At 34.1% G+C, this 7,873-nt stretch overlaps 1 long non-coding RNA gene across 1 annotated transcript in view; it reads left to right on the forward strand.

Annotated features, from left to right (window-relative positions):
• Positions 1-7,431, forward strand: part of LOC136145188 (uncharacterized) — a 107,377-nt gene extending 99,946 nt beyond the window's left edge. The window contains exon 3 of the long non-coding RNA XR_010658716.1: positions 7,366-7,431. This is a non-coding gene — a long non-coding RNA (uncharacterized lncRNA). The remainder of the gene's footprint in view (positions 1-7,365) is intronic.
• Positions 7,432-7,873: the final 442 nt, after the last annotated feature.

Genomic DNA, 7,873 nt, shown 5'->3' on the forward strand with positions numbered 1-7,873 from the left:
ATGTGCATGCTACCAGCATTGATAGATATTTACTTTATATTTACTTTATAAACATCAACAGGATGTCAAATCCCCCATATGCTACCAGTCTATGACTTCCTTACTCCTGAAGTCCATATTCAGACTTCTAATCATGTGATTACATCAGGCTCACCTGAATAATCTTAAGGTAACTTGAATTGGGACCTTAATTACATTTCAGTTAATACAACAACACCTCTATTAATGATTAATAGAGTATCTGGGAGAAGGTACATGTACATAAGTGGGTGGGAACTTTGAAGCTTTTACAAATAGGGTTGCTTTGAGCATTCACGTACACGTATTTGTAAAAACATATGCTTCATTTCTCTTGCATAAATACCTGGAAGTTGAATGAGTGGATCACATGCTGAACGTATTTTTCACTTTTGGAAGAAACTGCCAGGCTGATTTACAAAATATTTGTGCCCTCTTAAGTTGCCAATGCCAGTGTATAAGAAAAGTTCCATTGGTCTCTCTAAACGTAAATATTCTACTGAATGTGTAGTGGTATCTCAATACATTTTTATTTCTAATTCCTTAGTAACTACCAATGTTGAGCATGTTTATATGTGCTAGTTTACCATTTGTGCATGTAATTTAGTCAAGTGACTTTTTGAATCTGTGGTCATATATTTTAAAATTAGTTATTCAAATTTAATTTTGAAAAATCTATCTTATAGATACTTATTTTGTATTAGATATAAAACTTTCAAACATAATCTCCTCATTATTTTCATTCTCTGAAAAATCTTAATAGAGGAAAAGTGGTTAATTTTAATGAAGTCCAAAATATCAATTTTTTGTATGGATCATTGTCACATATAAAAAGATTTTCTTAGAACAACTTCATAAAGATGTTCTCCTTCCAATAGTTTAAGAGATATAACTTTTATATTTAAGGACTGTGAGTATTTGGAATCCACCTTGAATATGACATCAGGTATGGACCAAAGTTTTTTTTTGTCATATGGATATCTACTCATTCCAGCACAGTTGGGCGATCCTTTCTCCACTGAAATTCTTTGCTTCTTTGTTGAAAGCTAACTGAATATATATATATATCTCAGCCTATTTCTGTACGCTGTATCTTGTTCCATTATGCACTCTTCTGTCCTTATGCCAATGCTATACTCTCTTGATTATTGCAATTTTCTAATAAGTATTGAAGTCAGAGCAAATCTTTTTCATTTGTTTTTCTATTTTAAAGCTACTTTGGCTTCCTATTTTTTTTTTCCAACTTAAACCAAAGCCAAACAAACACACAGAAAGTTCACTAAATCCTCACCTACCCCACGCCTTTGTCTCCGGCAAGCATAGTCTGTTGTCTTTATTTATGATGTTGGTTTGTTTGCTTGTAGATTTCATATATATATATATATATATATATATATATATATATATAAAGATCATATGGTAATTGTCTTTCTCTGATTTAGTTCATTTACTATAGTACCCTTGAGGTTATCCATGTTATCACAAATGACAATATTCCTTTTTATGGCTAAATAACGCTTCATTACGCTTCCATACACTTGTCACTTCGTCTTTATCTTTTCATTCATTAATGGATTCTCAGCTTGTTTTCATGCCATGGCTGCTGTAAGTAATGCTGCAATGAACATGCGGGTGCATGTATTTTGTTGTTGTTGTTGCTAGTGTTTCTGTTTTCCTGAGATAAATACCTGGGAGTGAAATTGGTAGGTGATATAGTAGTCCTGTTTTTCAGGTTTAAGCATCCTCCATGCTCTTTTCCACAACGGTTATACTAATTTACATTCCCACACATAGTGCACAGGTTCTCTTTTCCCAAATCCTCATCAATGCTTGCTATTTCTAGTCTAGTCATTTTAACAGATATGAGGTGATATCTCATTATGATTTTGATTTCTATTTCCCAGTGTTTAATGATACAGAACATATTTTGTTATAACTGTTGATTGTCTGTATGTCTTCTTTAGAAAACCGTCAATTAATATCGTCTGCCCATGGACAGAAGAGCCTGGTGGTGGGCTACAGTCCATAGGGTCACAGAGAGTCGGACATGCCTGAAGTGACTTAGCATGCATGGATACCCATTTTTTTAATTACTTGGTGTTTTGTACTTTTGAGTTATGATCTTTCAATATTTTAGATACTAGCCCTTGATCAGACATATGATTTGCAAATATTTTCTTACCTTCAGTAGTTTGCCTTTTCAGGTTTTGATGGTTTCTTTTGCTCTGCAGAAGTTTTTTAGTTTGATGTAATCCAGTTGGTGTCAATTTAAAATATGATCTCCAAGACCTATGTCAAGGAACTTACTGCCTGCATTTTTTGGTTGTTTTATGGTTTCATACCTTATATTCAATTCTTTACTCCATTTCAAATTAGTTTCTGTATATGATGTAAGATAGTGGTCCAAATTTTTTTCCTTTTCATGTTGCTGTCCAAATTTCACATTTATAAAAGAGCCTTTCCTTTCCTATTGCATATCCTTGGCTTCTTTGTCATAATTTAGTTGACCATATATGTGTAGGTTTGCTTCTGTGCTGTCTATTCCACTCCATTGATATAGGGTCCGTTTGTATGCTGACACCATACTATTTTCACTACTGTAGCTTTGTAATACAGTCTGAAATCAGGAAGCAGTGGGCCTCCAATCTTTCTCAAGATTGCTTTGGCTATTTGTGTATTTTATGAGTCTATACAAGTTTTAGAATTATTATCTTTTAGCTTCTATTAGCAGAAAACATCTTTTCCCAACCTTTTATTTTCAGTCTATGTGTGTTATTTATAACAAATTATATCTGTAATAGTCTAATTTAAGTTGATAACAACTTACATTGAACCCTAGTTTAAAGCTTAATATTTCTCCTTCACACACATTTTGTGTTGTCATATTTTGCATCTTTTGGGGATGTCCCTTTTTGTCCATGGGTTAAGACTCCATGCTTCCACTGCATGGGGTAGGGCTCAATCTCTGCCAGGGAGTTAAGATCCCACATGCTACATGGAAAGGTGAAACTGTTAGTTGCTCAGTCATGTTCAGCTCTTTGTGATCCCATAGACTTTAGCCTGACAGGTTCCTCTATCCATGGGATTCTCCAGGCAAGAATACTGGAGTGGGTAGTCATTCCCCTCTCCAGGGAATCTTCTTGACCCTGGAATCAAAACTTCAGTCTCCTACATTGCAGTCTCCTGCACTGCAGACAGATTCTTTACCATCTGAGCCACAGGGAAGCCCCTGAAAAAAGACAGACAGAAAAGATTTTACATCTTTTATAAAAGCATCTACTTTTGCTGTATTGGCTGCACCAAAGACTTTGACTGTGTGGATCACAACAAGCTCTGGAAAATTCTGAAAGAGATGGGACTACCAGACTACCAGACCTGCCTCCTGAGAAATCTGTATGCAGGTCAAGAAGCAACAGTTAGAACTGGACATGGAACAACAGACAGGTTCCAAATAGGAAAAGGAGAATGTCAAGGCTGTATATTGTCACCGTTTGTTTAACTTATATGCAGAGTACATCATGTGAAATGCCAGGCTGGATGAAGCACAAGCTGGAATCAAGATTGCTAGGAAAGGTATCAATAATCTCAGATATTCAGATGACACTACCCTTATGGCAGAAAGGGAAGAACTAAAGATCCTCTTGATGAAAAGTTGCCAGGAAAGCTATCAATAATCTCAGATATTCAGATGACACCACCCTTATGGCAGAAAGAGAAGAACTAAAGATCCTCTTGATGAAAAGTTGCCAGGAAAGCTATCAATAATCTCAGATATTCAGATGACACCACCCTTATGGCAGAAAGAGAAGAACTAAAGATCCTCTTGATGAAAAGTTGCCAGGAAAGGTATCAATAATCTCAGATATTCAGATGACACCACCCTTATGGCAGAAAGAGAAGAACTAAAGACCCTCTTGATGAAAGTGAAAGATTTGGCTTAAAACTCAACATTCAGAAAACTAAGATCATGGTATCCGATCCCATCACTTCATGGCAAATAGATGGAGAAACAATGGAAAGACTGACAGATTTTATTATTTTGTTTTGCGGGGGGGTTCCAAAATCACTGCAGATGGTGACTGCAGCCATGGAATTAAAAGACGCTTGCTTCTTGAAAGATAAGCCATGACCAACCTACACAGCATATTAAAAAGCAGAGACACTACCTTACCAACAAAATCTGTCTTATCAAAGCTATGGTTTTTCCAGTAGTCATGTATGGATGTCAGAGTTGGATGATAAAGAAAGCTGAGTGCTGAAGAATTGATGCTTTTGAACTGCAGTATTGGAGAAGACTCTTGAGTCCCTTGGACTGCAACAGGATCCAACCAGTCAATCCTAAAGGACATCAGTCCTGAATATTCATTGGAAGGACTGATGCTGAAGCTAAAACTCCAGTACTTTGGCCACCTGGTGCCAAGACTGATTCATTTGAAAAGACCCTGATGCTGGGACAGACTAAATGTGGGAGGAGAAGGGAACGGCAGAGGATGAGATGGTTGGATGGCATCACTGACTCAATGGATATGACTTTGAGCAAATTCCAGGAGTTGGTGATGGACAGTTAAGCCTGGCATGCTGCAATCCCTTTGGGTCGCACAGAGTCAGACACAAATGAGCAACTGAACTGACTGAATAGATATTGTATATCAGTTCAGTTTTTAAAAACTTAGTTATGTATTCTTTAGGACTTATGATTTATTAAGTATATTATTTATTTTTACAAAATTAATGCTTTGTGAAAATATTTATTATGAATTTTGTTTAATTTTAATTTAATTTAGTGCTCATCTAATTCAATTCTACTTTGGTATTTTAAAACATATTTGAATATCCACTACTTAACTCATCTGATAACTGGAAGTTTGTACTCTTTCACTACTCATTTCCCCACCATGTTCCTCAGCCCCTAACAACCACCATCCTACTCTGTTTTCTATTCTTTCATTATTTTCCTTCTCTGTGTCATTTTAGATTGCATTGGTCATTTTGAATGTTTCTGCTTTTTATTAGCAATAACTATAATTTTTTTTCAGTGTTCACTCTAATGTTCAATAAGTGCATTTTAATGTTTGTAATATTTCACCACTTCATAGTAAGATGATAATCTTTCAACTAAATTCTCTTAAATTACTTTCCAGGCTTTCTACAACTGCCATCATAATTTATATATATATATATATATATATATATATATATATATATATATATATATATATATATATAATGTATTTATTTACACATCAGTTACCTTTAATCACTTTAAAGTGATAATATATTTTACGGTTGTATACATCTTTACTGTTTTCACTGATATCCATTTATTTGAATAGATTGAGATTTCCATATTAAGTGTTTTTCATAAATGATTTTATGTAGTACTGGTCAATAACTTATTATTTGTTTCAGCCTTTATATATCTGAAGAAATTGTTCTGCTAATTTTAAAAGATATATTTACTGATTATAGCCATCTAGTATAACAGCTTCAATCTTTAGAAATTGAAGTGTGTAATCAATACAGCTTCATTCTTTAGAAATTGAAGTGTGTAATCAATGTCTTCTGTCTTATAATTCATTGTAAAAGAAATTTGCTATAATTATTTTGTTCAGTTTTGTAATATTTCTTTTTCTTCTAATTGCTTTCCATTCTCTATTTATCACTGGCTTTAACTCTATGGGATATGCTATAATTTTCTTCTTATTTCTTATACTTGGATTTTGCTAACTTTGCTATTCTGTTTTAATAAAATTTGAAAGATGCCTACTGCTAATTCTTCAAATATTTTAAATTTTCTTATTCTCCTTTTTAAATTGAAATTATTTGTATATTTGATCATTTAGAGCTGTCCCATAGCTCACTGGTAGTCTGCTAATTCATTCTTATCCTCTTTTTTTTTTCCTATTATTTTATTTTAGATAGATCTATTGCTTTGGCCTCAGCTCACTCATCTTGCTATTTTTTGTTTGTTTGTTTCTTGCAGTTTCTAATCTATTTATTTCATATAGTGAAGTTTCTTAGATCTTATTGTTTTCTTCTCTGGAATTTAATTTTATTGACTGTTTTCATGTTTTAAATATTTATTAACATGCTCAATCTTTCATCCAACTTGTTAAATATAAATTTGTAATCATAATAAATATTTGAATGTCTTTGTCTATTGTCTATCATGTTTTTTCTTGGTGTGAGTCTATTGATTTTTCTCCTCATCAGAATTTATATTTCTCTGCTTCTTGAATACCTCGTTAATCTTGATTAGGAGTCAGATATTGTGAATTTTTAAATTTTACCCTGTTAGCTGCTAGATATTTATGAATCCCCAAAGTGCTACTGGGTTTTATTCTAAGACACACTAAATATCTTGTAGACAGTTTGTTTCTTTCAAGGCTAGCTTTAAGCTTTGATTTATAGGACCCAAGTAACTATCAGTCTGCTGCTCATTTTTGCCACTATTGAGTCAATATCCTTCTGAGTACTCTATCTGATGCCCTGTGATTTATGGTGTTTTTCCACAAGTGATAGAAATAGGAAATCATCTTCTCCACTTTTTTATGAGAACATTGGATTATTTCTTATGCTCATTTTTGGTGACTGTTTTTTCTGACTTTGTATAGTATTTTAAACTCTGGTGCTGATTACTCCTTAGCTAAAATTTTGAGATGTTTTCTCTCTCTCATTGTTTTCTTAACTTTTTCTGTTTCAATATGTTTTTGGCAAACTCTTTATGACTTGGATTTTCCAATCTTATCTCTTGAACTAATAAGTTAGGGCTAATTCTATTTGCTTCCTCTTTCTCAGAAATCAGTGTCCTGCATTGCCTACTATTTAATGTGTAAAAATTAGCTAAAATATATTACTTTTAATACTTTGACTAGATATTTAGCTTTTTCAAGTAGGAAGGTAAAAATGATTCCTCTTTTTCTATATTGGCCTGAAGATTGCCAGGAGAAATATCAACATCAGATATGCAAATGATACCACTCTAGTAGCAGAAAATGAAGAACTAAAGAGCCTCTTGGTAAGGATGAAAAAGCTGAAAAAGCCCTCCTCTTGAGGAGAGTGAAAAAGCTGGTCTAAAACTCAACATCCAAAAAACTAGGATCATAACATACGGTCCCATTACTTCATGGCAAATAGATGGGTAGAAAGGGGAAACAGTGACAGATTTATTTTCTTGGATTCCAAAATCACTGTGGACAGTGACTAAAGCCATGAAATTAAAAGGCACTTGCTCGTTGGAAGAAAAACTATAAAAAACCTAGACAGCATATTAAAAAGCAGAGACATCACTTTGCTCACAAAGGTCTAGATAATCAAAGCTATGGTTTTTCCTGTCGTCATGTACAGATGTCAAAATTGGACCATAAAGAAGTCTGAGTGCTGAAGAATTGATGCTTTCAAATTGTGGTGCTGGAGAAGACTCTTGAGATTCCCTTGGACAGCAAGGGGATCAAACCAGTCAATCCTAAAGAAAATTGACCCCGAACATTCATTGGGAGGAGAGATGCTGAAGCTGAAGCTCTAATACTTTTGCCACCTGATGCAATGAGCTGACTCATTGGAAAAGACCCTTATTCTGGGAAAGATTGTGCAGAAGGAGAAGGGGATAACTAGGACGAGATGGATGGCATCACTGACTCAATGAACAATGAATATGAGTCTGAGCAACCTCCTGGAGATAGTGAAGGACAGGAAAACCTGGTAAGCTGCAGTTGCTGTGGTTCACAGATTTGGACATGACTTAGCAACTGAACAACAAGTATTTCATAATCTTGTCTTTATGAGTAATGTGACAGAGTGAAACTGTTGATACGTTCCATGTTACCATATCAATAATGTACTAGTATTTCACATA

Source organism: Muntiacus reevesi, chromosome 12, assembly GCF_963930625.1.
Source record: "Muntiacus reevesi chromosome 12, mMunRee1.1, whole genome shotgun sequence".
Lineage (NCBI taxonomy): Eukaryota > Metazoa > Chordata > Mammalia > Artiodactyla > Cervidae > Muntiacus > Muntiacus reevesi.